Genomic DNA, 20,480 nt, shown 5'->3' on the forward strand with positions numbered 1-20,480 from the left:
GGTGCACCATCTTGCTGTAAAAACTCCGGGAACGTGCCAGCTTCAGTGGATAAAGAGGGAAACACATCATTATGTAGCAATGTCAAATATCCAGTGGCCTTGAGGTTTCCATCAATGAAGAATGGCCCCACTATCTTTGCTGTCTATGGTTTAAACATACAAGATGCGCAGCACCTAAAACTATGGATTCTGGAAGTATGTGCTGGCATTTCTCCTGCGGTGTTGCTATAAGTGTGTGATGAGTGGGAGAAGAGGGTTGCATTGACAATCCAATACAATGGGCAGCACATTGAACACATTTTATAAGTGGTCAGATATTTGTAAATAACTCATGAAAGAATAAAGTTATGTTAAAACCAACCAGCACACCATTGTTTTTCTAGTGAAATTCCCAATACGTTTGATGTGTTAAATAATATTCTTCCTATTGAAAAAACATAAGTTGTATCCAAGATGGCCAACTTTAAAATGGCCATCATGGTCACCACCCATCTTGAAAAGTTTGCCCCCTCACATATACTAATGGGCCAAAAACAGGACGTTAATATCACCAATCATTCCCATTTTAATAAGGTGTATCCATCTAAATGGCCCACCCTCTAGATGGTCTTAAATGAGGTTGGTGTCGTGATCTCGTTCATTTCAAGTGCACATGAGAATTAGCTTGGACAACTTGATTATTTCCCAATTTCGTTTGATTCAGACATTTAGACCAATCTTAAGATACAGTTGATGTTTCATTTTATTTGGTGACTCCAAATATGTAATGTAATCGTAAGCTTGGCAAACATTCATTCATTCATTTTCTTTTTGGCTTGGTCCTTTTATTAATCCGGGGTCGCCCCAGCGGAATGAACCGCCAACTTTTCCAGCACGTTTTTACACAGCGGATGCCCTTTCAGCCGCAACCCATCTCTGGGTAAAGCTTGGCAAACAGAATTTGATGTTTCCCTATTCAGACAGAATGCCCGAGCATACTGCCCGATAGGTGTTTTAAAGATGGCCATCAAGTAAAATGACTAGCCTTAAAGTGACTTTGTTATCGCATAATATTTGTTGCACTGTACAACAATTCACATTTTTTACATTACTGTGAGGGTTGAGATTTTGGGTATACATTACTACAGTACAATTTAACCAAAGGAGGAGAAGGTGAAAGAAGGAGGAGAAGAAGAGCACACTGGTGACTCTCCTATCAACAAAATGAAACGATGAGTCCCAGTTTCTTCTACAACGTTCAGATGTTAGGATCAGAATTTGAGCTTAAATTGTTGCTGGGTAACTTCTACTTTTTAACTTTCTGTGTACTTTTTTTCACATCCTTGAGAGGACACGAGGCACCCTCCCTGAGGCAGCATGTGAGTCCACAGAGACGTGTCAGTGCCCCGCTTGCCTTATTACAATTCAGGATGGCACGCAGCACAAGTGTCACTTTCTGAAAGTGTGTGGGTCTTGTTTTTCTTTGCTTGTGGAAAGATGAAAAGTTGGGGGAATGCAGCCTTCTGACTTGTTTTCCTTCATATTTACTAGCCTACTTTAACAGCTGTTACCAATGACAACTGAGGTCGAATTCCAGCACTGTACACACTTAGTCTAACGGTTTGGTTTGACCCATTTTGGCTAAATGTCATAATTACACCAGCTGATTGAAGACCGTATATTTTATTCATTGATGGCTATCTAAAAGTCTTAAAAATAAAGGTTCTTAATTGGAATCTATTAGTGGCTCCATGATGTATTGTTATCAATTATAGGACATTTCCATTGCACAGAGGTTCTTGTGTAAAACAATGTATTCTAAAAGTGAACACCACTTTCAAAATTTTAATATTAGTAGGATTTTTTATTTTATTTTAAAAATAAATATTCATATTTTAAAAGGACACATTTCAATTATTTAGAAATCCTAGTATAGGAACTTATAACGTTGCAAAACATGTTTATTTGATAAAACAATGCTAAAGAAAATGTGCTGTGTTTTCCTATTAAATAAATAAAGCAGTACAACTGTGTTTTGTTTCATATCATTTTATTATTTTATTTTTATTGTACTTATTTTTTGTAATTATTTAATTTAATTTTGTGCTTTATTTTAGTTTGTATTTTCTTTTATTTTTGTTTTGTGGTTTTTCATTTTATTTCGTCTTTTTAATTTTATTTAGTCTAATTTAATTTTTTTTTATTTTATTTTGTGTTTTTTATTTTGCTTTCCCTTTCTATGTTATTGTGAATTTCTTGATTTATTTTATTTTGTCTTCATTTATTTTATTTTATTTTATTTTGTTGTTTTTATTGAATTTTGTAGTTATTTATTTATTTTTTGTATTATTATTTTGTCTTTTTATTTATCTATTTTTATTTAGATTTTATTTAATTTAGCCAGAAATAGTTAATTCATCTCTCCCTCTCTCTCTTTATGACTGAGTTTGTTCTTGTGGCTCAATGTTGTTTAAACAAATAAATTAAGTTATACATTACTAAATTGAATTTGTTTACATTTTCCTATATAAAATTATTAAGCAGTTACCCTAAAAATTTTCAGTGTACAGCATGTCTCAATATATTGGTAAAAATACTAACATAACACTTTAAAAAATGTGTTTATGCTATAGCAATGATACAAATAATACTCTTACCAGCCACTTTATTAGTTACACGTTACTAGTACTGGGTTAGACCCTCTTTTGCCTTCAAAACTTCCTTAATCCGTTGTGGCATAGATTCAACAAGGTACTGGAAATATTCCTCAGAGATTTTGGTCTTTATTGATTTGGTAGCATTACGCAGTTGCGGCACATTTGTCGGAATCTCCCACTGATACAAGGCAAGATGGATCCATGCTTTCATGCTGTTGACTCCAAATTCTGACCCTACCATTTGAATGTCGCAGCAGAAATTGAGACTCACCAGACCAGGCAACATTTCTCCAACCTTCTATTGTCCAATTTTGATGAGCCTGTGCAAAGTGTAGACTCAGTTTCCTGTTCTTAGCTGACAAGAGTAGCAGACGGTGTAGTCTTCTGCTGCTGTAGCCCATCTGCCTCAAGGTTGGACATGTTGTGCATTCAGAGATGCTCTTCTGCATACCTCGGTTGTAATGAGTGGTTATTTGAGTTACTGTTGCCTTTCTTTTAGCTGGAACCAGTCTGGCCATTCTCCTCTGACCTCTGACATCAACAAGGCATTTACACCCACAGAACTGCCGCTCACTGGATATTTTCTCTTTTTCAGACCATTCTCTGCAACCCTAGAGATGGTTGTGCATGAAAATCCCAGTGGATCAGCAGTTTCTGATATACTAAGACCAGCCAGTCTGTCACCAACAACCATGCCTCTTTTAAAGTCACTTATATCAGCTTTCTTCCCCATTCTGATGCTCAATTTAAACTCAGCAGATTGTCTTGACCATGTCTACATGCCTAAATGCATTGAATTGCTGCCATGTGATTGGCTGGTTAGAAATTTACGATCTGTTGGACAGGTGTACCTAATAAAGTGGCTGATGAGTGTATTTTAACTGTGGATTTTTTATTTTTATTTGAATTACATTGAAAGTTTGAGGATGAGAGAGAAAGAAAGAACAAAAACAGGTTTTGACAATTAATTCAGCCTGGAGAGACAAAATCGATATCACAAAACAGATGATAGAAACCGGTTGCCATTAAAGCATCAGTTTTGACTTCTTTTGATTCCTTTTTTCATTCCACCATCCTGTTCTCATTAAGCTCATCCTCAGCCATCTTGTTCATGCCGTCATCACTTTGATTGCTGGTATACGTTTGATCACATACTCACCGTTAATTATCCTGGAGTGTTCAGATGATGCTCTTGTTTTGAAAGAAGCTTCACCACCGGCCGTCCCCAAAGGCAGCTGTTATGAGTGAGGAAAGCACTTGCTGATCGGCCTCATGTTAGCAGATAACTGACACCATCGTCTCTGGGATGAAAAGCCTCCGGATGTTCATGTCCTGCTACGGCTGTCATTTACTGAGCATTTCACCTATTCACCCAGACAGAGACAAAGCAATTAGAGGTCTGCCTCTGTTTTAACTGCCTTTATAGTTGACAGCTGCAATCTATCATTATGTATCTCACCTGCCACTAATGATATGCTGTCATTATGCTTACAGTTCTTGTAATATTTATAGAAAATCACTCTTAATGTGGACTACAAATTCATCATATGAGTCATCTTTTTATTTATTTATTTATAATTTTTTTTTTAGAAATATATGCACATATTCATTAATTCAAGCATTTTCTTTCAGCTTAGTCTCTGTTTCAGAATTTGTCACAGCTATTCCGGCATATGTTTTACATAGCAAATGCCCTTCCAGCTGTAACCCAGTACTGGGAAACATTCATACACTCTCATTCACACATGGGCTCATACACAATGGGCAATTTTGTTTATTCAATTCACCTGTACCGCATGTCTTTGGACAATGGGGGAAACCGGAGCACCTGGAGGAAACCCACACCAACATGGGGAGAACATGCAAACTGCAGAAATGCCAACTGGTCCAACCAGGAGTCGAACCCAGTGCTAATCACTGAGCCATCATCATTATTTGCTTTCATTTATTTTTTATCATTCAAAACATCTGTTTTTTAAATTAGTTAATTATTCATTCATTATTTATTTAATTATTAACATAATAATTTGCTTGCTTTCATTTATTTATTTTTTTACCATTCAAAACAACTGATTTTTAAAAATTATTTAATTTAAATGAGTCAATTATTCATTCATTCATTCATTCATTCATTCATTCATTCATTCATTCATTCATTCATTCATTTATTTATTTATTTATTTATTTATTTATTTATTTATTTATTTATTTATTTATTTATTTATTTATTTATTCATGTAATAATTTATTTGCTTTCATTGTTTTTTTACTATTTAAAACATAATGTAATAAATAATTCACTTTAATTTTATTTATTTATTTAGGAAATAAATAATCCTAAAAATCTTTTATATTTTAACTTTATCTATTCGTTTCTTTAGGAAATATATAAATTAGTATTAACAATATTTTATTATTATTTTTGTATAATTTATTATTAAATAATTTAAATACATTTTTATACATTTATAATTTTTTTGGAAAAATTTATATTTTCCATGTGCTTTTCAAGACAAACCATAAATACAAATTATGTGTGTGTGTGTGTGCGTGTGTGTGTGTGTGTGTGTGTGTGTGTGTGTGTGTGTGTGTGTGTGTCCTTGCGTGTGTGCGTGTGTGTGTGTGTGTGTGTGTGTGTGTGTGTTTGTGTGTGTGTGTGTGTGTGTTTGTGTGTGTGTGTGTGTGTGTCTGTCTGAGAACGTGACTGACACAACGTTCATTATCACTATAGAGCATGCATTTACCAAGATGAAACTAATATTGCAGCGAAACTAATGATTGCAAGACTAATGAAACTAATGATGCAAGATGAAACTAATATTGTGTGAAATGACTGCTATTGCTATTAATATGACGTATGCAAATAATAAGTTATATGTCAATATCATTTGTGCTAAATCAGACACCACCTGAAGGAACACAGCACAGGTATTATTGATAATTCAGTTCATCTCATTCATGTAAAGCAGTGCTTGCAGGGCACATGCAGATTTTTGTTTATTTGTTAGTTTTGATTATTGTTGATTTCAAATGCAATAGATCTATTAATAAAAAAAAACATGTAGTAACTGTGCTCATCATTTTTGGTAAGTGCGACTAAATTTTGTTTGAGTTAGCAGCACCGGTGCTACCAAGAAAAAAAATGTTAATTTCGCGCCCTAAAAAGCAATTTAGTATTGAATTGAATTTAATTGTGAGAGAGAGAGAGAGCGAGAGAGAGAGATGCATTCAAAAAATCATCAGCTATTTCTACTCTTCCCTGAGAAACTGAAGAAAATAATTCCACCAATATTTCAAGTGTGTTTATACTGCTTACGTCCTTAAAGGCGATAAAGACATTCACGATCATGATATCCTCTCAAGTGAAAACAACAAAAAAGGTTAGGCACATCTCTGAACCCAAATGTGACACCTTGTAAAAATAACTGACTTATAAAACAAGTCCATGAGCAGTGAAGCAGTTGCTCTTTAATCTATAAATGGTATTAGTAGTGAATGTGGTATAAGTGTGAGGGTTTTTCTCTTTCTGCTTCAGCCGTCTGATCACATCTCCAGCGGTTCACACACGTGGATCAATATCCAGCAATGTAACATCTGAGAGCATTGATTTACTGCTTGCTTTACTCCACTGCTTTCACTGTTCTGATCATCTCCAGCAGCAGGAGCGGAGTCTTCATCAATACAGCTCAGAAACACACGCGCACACACGTATGCACTCACATGCACCACACACACACATAGGTCTGCAACAGACTGCTGTCATTCTAGACGAATATGAGTCTTAGAGCCCAATGAAATCCCTTTACTTCTTACAGAATTTGGTTTAATATTTTATCTAAAAGTTTTTTTATTTTCTGTCTTTTACTTGTCTTTTTTTAAATGTTTTTTCTTTGTCTACTGTTCTTTTTAAATTCAGGACTTTTTAATTAACCATTTTACAATTACAACAACATAGAAAAACAATATATACAATACACAAGCTATAGAAGCAGAAATATACAATATATACGAGTAGATTTTTAAAATACATTTAATGCAACTATTTTGAATTATGAAATGTGATTATTATTTTGAATAAACAGCTACAGTTATAATAATAATAATAATAATAATAATAATAATAATTATTATTATTATTATTATTATTATTATTATTATTATTATTATTATTATTATTATTATCACTATCATCATTATACAATAGTAATAATATTAATAATATTATTATTAATAACCTAATTAAAGGCTATAGACAAGTAGCAGTGCGATGTGGCTGTATATCAACACTGGTGGGAGGCGTGCATTGGTTCAAAGCTGCAGGCTGTGTGCCTTAGGGTGTACTCACACTATGCCCAGGCACGTTTCCTGGAGCGTTTGTGAAGTTTGAGTGCTCTGAAACGGGCTCAGGCACGGTTCAGTTGGCCGGCCCTGGCCCGGTTGGAAGAGGTATGCCAGAGCACGGTTCACTTGGGCTCAGGTGCGGTACGCTTGTAGTTTGAGTGCAAAGTGTGCCTGAGCTGAAACTGAAGATGAGACATGACTTTTACTGAATTGTTTTATAAGGATTTATTAATCATTCTTACTGTTCAATGAGCGCAAACTGTCGTAGATTATTAAAGACGCAAACATCTCGCTGCACGACAGCTTCACCATCAGCAAACCTCCTAATTCCTGCAGCACATGGACTTTATGATTGTTTATGAGCGTCAAAAGTGGCTGATTTGTTCTGCGAAATATTTGACTGTGTGTCACTGCATCCCAAACGACTAAAACAGTATAAATAAAGAATTCTCCTCTGTGCTGCGCGAATGTGCTTACTGAACAGTACATTATCGATGACGTAAGTGTGCCCAGGCTTGAATGTAATGTAAGGGCCGTCGAGGCAGACGGGAGGAGTGACGTGTGCTTCGGCCCGGTTCAAAGCATGAATAATAATAATAATAATATTTTTATTTTATTATTTATTTACTTACTTTTGATCAAACAATCCATAGACAGCACATTCTGATTATTAAGTATTGTCCCCAAATTGTCAGCACTGATTTGGAATCATTCACTGTAAATATTGTCTTTTGTCTCTCTCTTTTTGTCTCTCCAGGCTCAGTCAACTGTCAAAACTTGCATCAATATTCAGACACACTTTGCATTTCTCTCTGTCTCTCTATCTGCGTTGGGATAGGGATTAGGGAACGCTGTTTTAACTAGAATGTACAGTTTTTCACCATCATACTGATAACTTTTAGTCATTCTGCAAAATTACAGTTAAAAAAAACTTTCTTAAACCATTGCTACTTTGAAGGCACTTTAGAGCTAGTATTTCAAAGATTCTCCTGCAAAACGTCTAAAGTGATGACAAAACAGGTGAGTTGCTATCATTTTATGATTATAAAGGGGTTTGCACACCGGATGCGCCACTTGGGGGCATGCATGTCAGAAGTCTAAACATGGATTTTTATCAAGATACACACACCAGCACTGCAAGGGTAACACTTTCCAATAAGGTACATTAGTTAATGCATTTACTAACATGAACTAATCATGAACAACACTTGTACAGCACTTATTACTCATAATTGAACATTTACTAATGCATTATTTACATCCAAGTCAATGCTTGTTAACATTAGTTAATGCACCATGAGTTAACATGAACTAACAATGAACTACTGTTTTTTCATTAACTAACGTTAACTAGCATGAACAAATACAGTAGTAAATTTATTGTTCATTGTTTGTTCATGTTAGTAAATGCATTAATTGACATTAACAAATGAACCTTATTGTAAAGTGTCAAGTCGATGGCTGTATGCGGCGCCCAGCTACAACTCAGGACATTGTTTATATTTCTGCCGTGCCACAGAGCGCCATCTAAATAGTTTAGTTTTAAATAGCATCCGACTGTGTGTGTCTGGCATGTGATACTTCCGACTGACATGTGCGCTCTGCTGCAGTGCTGAGCGTTGCATCTGGTCTGTGACCCCCATAAGGCTGAACAACATAAAATGCCATCAGTGTACACTCTCAGAAATAAAAGTACGCGAGCTGTCACTGGGGTGGTACCTTTTGGAAAGGTACAAATTTGTATCTAAAAGGTCCATATTAATACCTCAAGGGTACATATTAGTACCCAAAAATTTTAAGAGGAACACTTTTGTACTTTTTACGTACTAATATGTACCCTTGAGGTATTAGTATGGACCTTTTAGGTACAAAGGTGTACCTTTCAAAAAGGTTCCACCCCAGTGACAGCTCGCGTACCTTTATTTCTGAGAGTATACAGAGATTCCCCAGTATTCTTCTGTTGCAACTGGGAGATCACAATATTTAACCTTGAAAAAGCTAAAGCCACAGAGTCACTACCAGATTAATATTTTGTTTGTGATAAAGAAAAACGTTAAACAAATGCGGACATTCCTTCTTTCTTTCTGTTTACTGAACTAGTCTGCAGTAATAAAAACACAAGACTCATTTGAAACAGATGGCCAACCAAAAAGTAACTCAAAGACTCACACTCAATACACTACATTATTATGGTATAAATACAGCACTACAACATACAAAAGAGAGAGACTTAGAAAGTCACTTGCCAGTTTTATAATGATTTGATCAACTGTAGTTTAAAATTACGCTAATTTTTCTCCTCTAAGGGCTTATTATGTGGCCTCTGTCACCATCTTGTGGATGGACAACGTCATGAGTGGTATGACATGACAACATTGACACTAATGCAATGATAGTAATAATGAAAATAAATTGACAACAACAACAATATTAATAATGTAATGACAATAATAATGACAGTAAAATTATAACAACTATAAAATATTAATATTATAATAATAACCACCAACAACTACTACTACACCAACTACTACTGCTGCTACTACTACTAAAACAACAACAGCTACTACTACCGATACTACTACTACTTCTGCTACCATTACTACAGGCTCAAATTTAATTAAAGCTGAATACTAGTATCTAGTATATATTCTTGCAAAATAACTAGTAAAATATTATATATTTTGTCATCATCACGGCACAAAAAGAAATTAAATATTAGACTGATAATATACAACAAATACACAATTGTGATGAAAACCTCAAGCTTCAGAACCTCCCAAAAAAACCTATAAATACTGTATTTAATATCCATTTTTTTAACGTTTTTCCTCCTGCAATTGTTTCTCCTTTTTGAGATGAAGAAGATTATCAGAACCTCATTCCATTCTCGAGAGGCCATAATGACATATGGATTTAGATTAAGATAAAGATTTCATCAAAGGCCTTTTAGCATCCAAAGACTTCAGCTTCATCTTAATAACCATTGACCTGCTGTCTAATTCTACAACCACAGAGATTGAAAAAAAAGTCATTTCCAGCGCAGCGCCACATCATTAAAGTACACAGTCTGCATCATGTGTATGTGGAAAGATCTCTCTGGGCTACTGCAAATCAATGAGGCTTTCACGTCTAGATATCATTGCAATTCATTGGACAAAAAGCAGATCGAGATATTGGAGGCCATTGGAGATCAAGCAGTTGGATTGGCAATGCAGAGGAAGAAGCGTGTATTGTGTGGATGAGAGGAATATTTGATTTCTAGTCGATGACTTTACTTTAAAGTCTACTTTAAAGGGCTACTATTTTAAGACAAGCTTTGGTGTCTCCAGAATGTGTCTGTAAAGTTTCAGCACAAAATACCCATCAGATTATATTTTATACAATACTGAAAATGTCCATTTTGGGGTAAAAGGAAATTGTAGCTGGTTTTGTAGCCTGTGGCTTTAAATGCAAATAAGCTGGTTCTCCCCGCCCACTGTTTGTTCTGACATGTCTGTTTTTTCTGCATCACGTCAGATAAACAGCAGTCAGTGACAAGAGACAGACATGGATAAAGCAGAGATTAAATTTATACCAAGATTATTTGATGAGTTTTTGGTAGAGCTTATTCAAGCCTTTCTGAAATGATGAGTCACACATAAATGCCATTACAAAGTTTCCAGTACACAACTTTTAATATTCATCTCTGCTTTTCCTGCATCATGTCAGATAAACAACCGTCGGCGACAAGAGACAGACACGGATGAAGCAGAGATTCAGTTTAGGAGTCAAAAAATACCAAGTAAGGTTATTTGTTGTATTTGTGGTGGAGCTTATTCAAGCCTTTCTGAAATGACGAGTCACACAAAAGTGCTATTACAAAGTTCGCAGTACACACACGCACACAATTGACTTTGCACTGTTTTTGCACATTTACTTGAGACAAATGTGACAAGACACAAGCAGATATACACTGCTATATGGATATCAATTATGCTACTGTACAAAATAAACCAGATTAAACGTCCACAAAACATCATTCCAGGGGTTATGAATTAGATAGCAATTGTACTGTCTTTATTACAAACATGAACTGAGCATACAACACAAACACAACTTACTCATTCAAACTCATTCTTGAGGTGCAGCTGATCACAGAGAGTTGAAACAGATCTTTTAATCACAGTTTCTTTGCAAATCCTGTTTGCTAGAACAAAAAATGGATCTTGATTTAGGAGTAGAAGATCCAATGTGACTCAAATTGTGCTTTCATCAGACCGTTTACTACCCTACAACACTCTTATTTGTGATCATTTGTTGGATTTTGTTCTGACTCTACGTTATGGTTTTTGGTTATATTGTTTAATTGTTGGTTAATGGGTGGATCATCATTAATTGGTCAAAGAAGTGATGTCTCAATCTGATGTCATAGAAAACATTAAATGCAGGTAAACTTTTCTGACAAGTGTCTACTTTTTAGGATAAATGTTCATCATCATGCAGCATAAATAATATATTTATGTAAAAAGCAAAACCATACTTTGACTTAATATTTAATATTAAATATTCTTTATATTTAAAAAAAACATGTAAAAGAATTAGTAACTATGTTATTTTTTAATTAATTAAAATTTTGTTTTTTAATAAAAAATAATAAAATCTGATAGAATGAATAATGTTGATAAGTATGAAATGACAATTATTTTTTTCTCAATTAAGGTAATCCTTAAATATAGTTTTTTTTTTTTTTATCAAATCATTGTTGGTCAATTTTTGTGAAGTGTAATCATATTTAACAGTTTTTACATATTTTACTATTTTACTGTATTTGTATCAAACAAATAAAGCCTTGGTGAGCATAACCAAAAGTTCTATCAATATAAAAAACAAAACAGTCTAATGTATGTATATTATTTTTACTTAATTTGCACGTAATTCCTACAGTGAATTACCAGAAATTGATACAAGTTACTATATATAAAACATGTGCAACATTAGATGTCAAGAGAAAAGTCTATTTATCTATTTCAGGCTCAGCCCCATGTGTAATCTTCACTGTAGTTTGAAAACGTCCTTTCAGTTGCACAGCATATACTTTTCCAGTTCAAGCCTGAGCTTTAAACTACTGTTGAGATCACACATAGTAAGGCTTTTCATATTTTCTGGCTCCACTCCTGCCAACCTTTTCTTGGCTGATTTGTCAGCTTTTCTTACAGCTGCCCCTTACAGGTGTTCAGCTGACCTTTTACATGCTGAGCAAATGTTCGTAACTTCTCCCAGGGAGCTCTATGGGGTTTTTCTTTTATATGCACTGCCTTCAAAGACAGCAGATGGCATTGAACAACAAAGCAATAGTTCATCCAGATATTAAATGTGCCATTTATTCACCTTCTGATATTCATGATTGCCATGATTACCAGTGTTTTTTTAAGCTATAAAATAACCTGTACAGTATATTTCAAGTCACTTACTGTACATTGTTTGAAAATTCTGTTATCTGTTATTATTTAGTAATTTACTTGCTAAAATAAATAAATAATTAATAAAAAATACAAATAATAATAATAATAATAAATCTCAGAGCTTTCTGTCCCCTCCAGTGAAATTATATTTACCCTATAATGTTTCGAATTTTTAAAATTGCATGAGCTTAAACCTGACTGGTTCTGGTTCTTGCGGAAGCTCAAACCTTATTAATACTTGTAGAAGCTCAAACCTCATTGGGTTTTGTAGAAGCTCAAACCTTATTGGTTCTTGTGGAAGCTCAAACCTTATTGGTTTTATAGAAGCCCAAACCTCATTGGTTCTTGTGGCACTCAAACCCTACTGATTCTTGTAGAAGCTCAAACCTCATTGGTTCTTGAAGAAACTCAAACCTCATAGATTCTTATAGAAGCTCAAACCTCATTGGTTCTTTTGGAAGCTTAAACCATCGGTTCTTGTGGAAGCTCAGACCTCATTGGTTCTCGTGGAAGCTCAGACCTCATTGGTTCTCGTGGAAGCTCAGACCTCATTGGTTCTCGTGGAAGCTCAGACCTCATTGGTTCTCGTGGACGCTCAGACCTCATTGGTTCTTGTGGAAGCTCAGACCCCATCAGTTCTTGTGGAAGCTCAGACCTCATCGGTTCTTGTGGAAGCTCAGACCTCATTGGTTCTTGTGGAAGCTCAGACCCCATCGGTTCTTGTGGAAGCTCAGACCTCATCGGTTCTTGTGGAAGCTCAGACCTCATTGGTTCTTGTTGAAACTCAAAACTCATAAATTCTTGTAGAAGCTCAAACCTCATTGGTTCTTGTGGAAGCTCAAACCTTATTGGTTCTTGTCAAGGCTCAAGCCTCATTTTCACTTGTGGAAGCTTAAACCTCTTAAGATCTTGCAGAAACTTAAATCTCTTTGGTGCTTGTGGAAGCTCAAACCTTATTGGTTTTTATAGAAGCCCAAACCTCATTGGTTCTTGTGGAAACTTAAATCCTACTGATTCTTGTAGGAGCTCAAACCGCATTAGTTCTTCTGGAAGCTCAAACCTCCTTGGTTCTTGAGGAAGCTCAGACCTCATTGGTTCTTGTAGAAGCTCAAACCTCCTTGGTTCTTGAGGAAGCTCAGACCTCATTGGTTCTTGTAGAAGCTCGAACCTCATTGGTTCTTGTGGAAAGTCAAACCTCATAGATTCTAGTAGAAGCTCAAACCTCATTGGTTCTTTTGGAAGCTTAAACCTCATTAGTTTTTATAGAGTCCAAAACCACATTGATTCTTGTAGAAGCTCAAACCTAATTGTTATTATAGAAGCCCAAATCTTATTGGTTCTTGTCACACCTAAACCTCATTGGCTCTTGTGGAAGCTCAAACCTCATTGGTTCTAGTGGAAGCTCAAACCTCATTCGTTTTTGCGGAAGCTCAAACCTCATTGGCTCTTGTGGAAGCTCAAACCCCATTGGTTCTTGTAGAAGCTCAAACCTCATTGCTCTTGTGGAAGCTCAAACCGCATTGGCTCTTGTGGAAGCTCAAACCTCATTCGTTTTTGCGGAAGCTCAAACCTCATTGGCTCTTGTGGAAGCTCAAACCCCATTGGTTCTTGTAGAAGCTCAAACCTCATTGCTCTTGTGGAAGCTCAAACCGCATTGGCTCTTGTGGAAGCTCAAACCTCATTGTTCTTGTGAAAGCTCAATCCTCACTGGCTTTTATGGAAGCTCAAACCCCATTTGTTATTTTTAAATGACACTATTGTACAGATGAACTCACTTTACTTAATATCACACCACACTTTCTACAATTATTGAACTAAACTGAATCAACATGACATTTTTTGCATTGTTAAATATCTGAAGAACATAAATTTGAATTATTAGTTAAAACAATCTGTATTTTACGTGACTTAACTAACATAAATCTGGGGTGAGGTTAAACGATTCCTTTAACCTCACTGAATGCTGACAAATCCATTCCATAATTACCCTGTCCGAAACATCTATTCTAAAGTAACATTATTATCAGTAATATTCACTGTTATATGACAAACAGCAACATGCGAGGTGACAGGACACAGTGAGAAAGATAAATGAAACACAATTCTGTTTGAACTTTCCTTACCGCAGTATCACCAAAATAGACTTCCTTGTGTCTTCAAGGTGATCAAAGGAAGGTATTATTACCGAGGATGAAAATAATAGTCCAAAAGAAAAAAGAGAAAGAGAGAAGGGAAATCTGTTTAGGAGGAGCAGTGAAATCCATTTCCCTCAGCGGGTAATCCTTTTCCCCCTCTGTCTCATAATCAGAGACACACTCTCAGAAAATGAAAAGAATATGGAGTCAGCAGAATGTATTGCTCACTTCATATGGTCAAAGCTCAATATATATTCATATCTATTCGCTCTTTTCTGTGGCCTCCTGGCATGAAAACTCCTCCGCGAGTGTGTGCGTGTTATATATTCCTATTAGTGGAGTCACTGGGAGTTTAGGCCTCAATATCATTGCGTTATATATAGAGGGAATGCGTCATAAATATTGAATATGAAGAACATTGAGAGGTGAAAGAAACGTGACGCATCTTCTATGAGACGTCATAATAATGATGATGCAGGTCCATGTGTTTTTTCTCTCTCTCTTTCCTCCATGATGTTTTTGCAGGGAGCAGAATGAAAACACATCGTGAATCAATTTTTAAACAAGAGAGAGCAAGATTGAGATGTGATCTTATTTCTTTGGACTGCGCAGAGGGAAGTCCTGTGGGGAATGTGCAACACCAATTGCCTGAGAGCTACAAAAGGAGGTCTGGCACAAAGGTTCAGTCTAACAAGCGGCAAACAATTCAAAGTATGCTTGGGTTTTATGAGGATGCAGGGGTATGCATGCAATTTCTTCATCAGCACAGCATGCGCATATTGTTGCAGTCGAATTTGCTTACACAATGTAGGCCAATGCAGAATACACAGGAATATAACTGATACGGCAATATGGCTTTGCGGGAAGCATGGAGCAAGCTGTGATTTAATTAAATAAAAATATGCACGGCTGGTTTCAGAGTGAAGTGCGGAATTTCGAGAGCCATATTGGTTGAAATGAAAATAAAGCTTTAATTTGAATCTTAAACGCCATATTTGCATTTGCAAGCAACTAAATTAAATGAAATCATTTTGTTCATCTTTTATTAGTATTTAATGGTTTTGCAGGACAACAGTGTTATTACAAAATATTTCTTTGTTTTATGTCAGTTGAATTTGAATAATAGTCACTATAACAACAATAACATCATATTAATGCTATATATATTATATATTTATATTTATATATTTATATATCATATTAATGCTATATATTTACACTTGTTAGAAATTAAGAAATATATATATATATATATATATATATATATATATATATATATATATATATATATATATATATATTTCTGAATTTCTGACAAGTGTAAAAAATATTTACATACAATTTTTTAAATACAGCAGAACTTTTTATTATATAAATATTTACAAATAAGAAAGGTGATTTAAGTGACTTTGAATGTGGCATGGTTGTTGAAGTATTTCAGAAACTGCTGATCAACTGGGATTTTGGCCCGAGAAATGGTCCGAGAAAGAGACATTATCCAGTAAGCGGCATGACCATGTCCATCCCTTAATTTCCACAGTTTACCTATCTTCTGATGGCTACTTCTAGCATAATAGTGCACCATGTCATAAAACGTGACTCACCTCAGACTGGTTTCTTGAACATGACAATGAGTTCACTGTATACATATGGCCTACACAGTCACCAGAACTCAATCTAATAAAAACCTTTAGGATATGGTGGAAATCGGCAGACAAACGTGCAGCAACTGCGTGATGCTATCATGTCAATATGAACCAAAATCTCTGAGGAATATTTACAGCACCTTGGTAAATCTATGCCACAAATGATTAAGGCAGTTCTGATGGCAAAAGGGGGTCCAACCCAGTAGGTACCTAAAAAAGTGGCCAGTAAGTGTATACTGTGAGTTCAACAGAAAAAAATAAAAATAAGTTCACAGAGATTTAGACATACTTGAGTGTGAGTAAATGGTCACAACATTTCATTTTTTATTGAACTGTGCTTTTAGACATATGGCATGTGTAATTGGATTTTAAGATATCCACAAAGACATTTCATAATTCCTAACTATCAGTTGCTATCAAATGGTGCAATAAATGCAATCAGTTCCTATACATGCTATCAAATGGAGTTGACTTTTAGTCAGACTGATGGTAAACAGGACGATGGACCATCCTTTATGAAATCATAAAGGAAAAAACAACACAATATTCTTAAACGGTGCTGATGAATGAGTGAGAGGGGAAAGAGCACACAGTTTAAGGTATTACAAAACATAGCAGTCTCTTTAAAGACTACAATTTACCTTTGCAAGCGGTTATGCAATTACCGGCGAATGTAATGTAATTGCTAGACCTGACTGGGATGGGCGACAGGAAAGACAGAATGACAACAATAATGATTTCTCAGCACAAGAACATCACAAGCTATCTATCAGAGTATGGTGGTGTAGTAAAAATGTCTCAGAGCTCTATACTAACACAAAGCTGAGCAGTCTTGGTCATTCTTTGGCTGAATTGGTGTCTTTAATGAACATCTTTAATGGCTTTAATGAACAGCATTAATTAGAGGAGACAAGCGCTCTGTCTTTTTACTCAGAGAACAATACAGCCCTTATACAGAGGTTTAGGCCAAATCCAAGTTCTATTTTTATTTTTTAATCATTAGTTTAGAGCATGACCGTAGAACATGAATGCAGTTATAAATGTATTCATTTTGTTGTTTTAATAAATAATAAATATAATAAATATGGCCAACAAATTTGGGCATTTGCTCCCTCACATGTGCTTCCATGTTGCCGTTGTAGCTGGTGTATTCTAAGAAATTTTCAAAATCCCTTGCTTTCTAGTGTGGTCCAGGAAAATCTTTCAAGGGCAATCTAGTCGTTCCCCTTAGCACTACACCTTGGAAAGAGCCTATATGAGGGTATGCTGTATGTGTATATATGAAACCTATATGCAGTATTCAGTTGAAGTCTGAAATTATTAAAAAAATACCTTAAAGGGGCTAATAATTTTGTCCTTAAAATGATGCTTAAAAATTTTAATCTGCTTTTATTCTAGCCAAAATAAAACGAATAAGACTTTCTCCAGAAGAAAAAAATATTATCAGACATACAATGAAAATGTCTTTGCTCTGTTAAACATAATTTAGGAAATATTTAAAAGAAAGAAAAAAAATCGAAGGGGGCTGATAATTCTGACTTTAACTGTTTAAGCACATATTTGATAATATACTGTATACGCTACATATATGCATATATATGCCACATATAGGCAAAATTGAGGTGCATATACAGACCATATAGGTCTCCTGTATTGCTTCTTAATGTCCACATATATAAGCCCTATATGTACATACAAGATGTGTCTCCTATATAGCTCATATCTCACTTTGGCAACAGTCATTTATGATGCCTGCCTCATATTTTTTATTTTCAAGGCAATACCTAAGAAGAACTAACTAAAAAATGCAAAAACACTTATGTATATGAACTTGAAATTGGTATCACATGTAATTGGCATATTTTGGAAGCTAACAATGGCAAATAAGTGAGAGGAGATGGAAAGCTATGATGTCTACACGTTTTCCTGAAACATTTACTGTCAATACTTTTTATCATAGGTTTGTCGTTTTTTTTTTCAGTTTAGTTTTTTGCCTTATTGTTTCTCTTGTACTATTTGATTTTTCTTAAGTAGAAAAAAAAATAAACATTTCTTTTATTTATGTTGTATAGCAGCTATGGATTTTACTAATTTTACTAATATATAGGTAAGCATATACAGTACTGTAGGTGAACATATATGTGCATACAGGCACGTGCACACATAGGGCTCAACCTCTGCAGTGCACAGGCCCTTTTTAGTCTTGGATAGAAAGTGCCCTTCCAAAATGATCTAAAGTACATGATATTATGAAAAATATCTAGTCAAATATTATTTACTGTCATCATGGCAAAGATAAAATAAATCCGTTATAAGAAATAAGTTATTAAAACACACTGAAAAAAATTATTCAAAGATGATTCCTTGGATTTACTTTTTTTACGTTAAGTTGTTGTAAACAATTTATTTGTGTTGAATTTAAACAAACAAATTAAGTTGAACATTATTAAACTTAATTTGTTTGTTTAAATTCAACACAAATAAATTGTTTGCAACAGTTCTGCATGCAACACTTTTTTCTTATGCATTAGACAGAATTTGGGGAAAACACACAGGGGGCTAATAATTCAGTAGGGCTTATAATTCTGCCTTTAACTGTATGTCGATATATTCTGTATATACAATTTTGACATTTTAACATGAGAAATGTCCTTATTGTCATGTTTATTCAATTAAAAACATCTTTGTTAAATAAGCAATATACCCTTCTGTCTTAAAAATCTACTGCGTCACATATAAGAAAGACACGGAATAAACTAACACGTATTCAATCATTACTAGAAGGCATTATCTATGGCCTGGTTGCTGGGGAGAGCTGATAACCACTATCCAATCTTCAAATGGTACTTCTGTTTGAGAGAAACCATGAATATGAATGAATAAGTGTCTGCAGAGGTACTGAATACTGTAGAGCTGTGACATCAAATCATCTAATAAACTATACAAGACTGTCACAGCAGCCACAGTCAAAAGCCTGTGTACATCCAGCTGATTTGATGGAGCAATCAAAGACAGCCACGAATGCCTATGTCTAATGGATGGGTGACGTTAATAATAAACATCCTCAATACTGATAATGCAAGAGTTTTGAAGGGGATATATGGGCTTAAAACTATATCACAGTTTTGTCTGGTATTTACTGTGATAATATCGATTACAATTATTCAATGCATCCACTGAGAAACAAAAAAAGAGAAGTATTATCATTCTTATTTTTAGCCAACAATAGAATGTTTTGAGCAAACTGTGTTATTATTATTTTATTATTATACATTTTTACAAAAAAGGATATTAATTAATACTGGAAACTAAAGGGCAAAGCTGTGCGTAAACTCCATATGCATTACCAAAGTTGGGAAGATTACTTTTGGGACACTTAAAAAAATAAATTATAAAAAAAACATTTATAATAATTGTTTAACTTCCCTAGATTTAAACACATTTTTAAAACAATTCAGGCAATCTCCAGGCCTGATTCGAGCACTTTTAGCATAGCGTAGCTTAGCATAGATAGATTGGATTAGACCATAGATATAGACATTAGATGACGCCTACCCTGATGTTGTCTATTGGAAGGAATGCATCAATAGAGCTGCCATTTTAGTACAGGGTAGCGCTGTAGCGATGACTGTGGCCATCCAAAGCCAGAGATATACACATATACACAAATATCTATGATCGAGAGTTTTCCCGGATGTCAGTATGTAATTTTTTTTTTTTTTTTTTCATTGGTGGATGAGTGATCGCATAGGCATTCCTGACAAAAAGCTTGTGTTTGTGTGTATGGAAATGTACTATACACACTTCCTGTTAAATTTAATCTAATCCCATGTCCTGAAACACACCTCCTCTCCTGCTTTCACTTCTCATTCTGACGACAGAGGGAGTGATTCGTTTGTGAATTAATCCCCGTTATGAACGACTCCTTCACTAGCAGACAATAATAAAAGTTTATAGCACTGCAGCATCTCGTTATCATATTTCTTTTGCATTGTTTGCTGATTTGATTCAATTAAACTAGCATAAGCCGAGTATTTAGTGTGAGTTGGTGCTGCTTCGCCTAATGTGAATGTGACTGTATCATCAATAACATGACCTATTTAGCACAAAAGTTCGTAACATACAAAAACATAAACAACTGAATCTTACCTATGAAATGCTCTGCCTTTGTGCTTTGTTTTCTTTGATTTCTTCACGTAGTAACACTGTCTTGACTAGTGCCGTTGAATGACATTTGTCCTGGGAGCACTGTACAAATGTGGCGGCGCTATTGACGCA

General features: G+C 34.9%; 1 pseudogene; it reads right to left on the bottom strand.

The window, feature by feature from the left end:
* Positions 1-12,883: 12,883 nt before the first annotated feature.
* On the bottom strand, positions 12,884-14,064 carry LOC147832634 (uncharacterized; annotated as a pseudogene).
* Positions 14,065-20,480: the final 6,416 nt, after the last annotated feature.

This window comes from Danio rerio, chromosome 19 (genome assembly GCF_052040795.2).
Source record: "Danio rerio strain M-AB ecotype USA chromosome 19, GRCz13ab, whole genome shotgun sequence".
Lineage (NCBI taxonomy): Eukaryota > Metazoa > Chordata > Actinopteri > Cypriniformes > Danionidae > Danio > Danio rerio.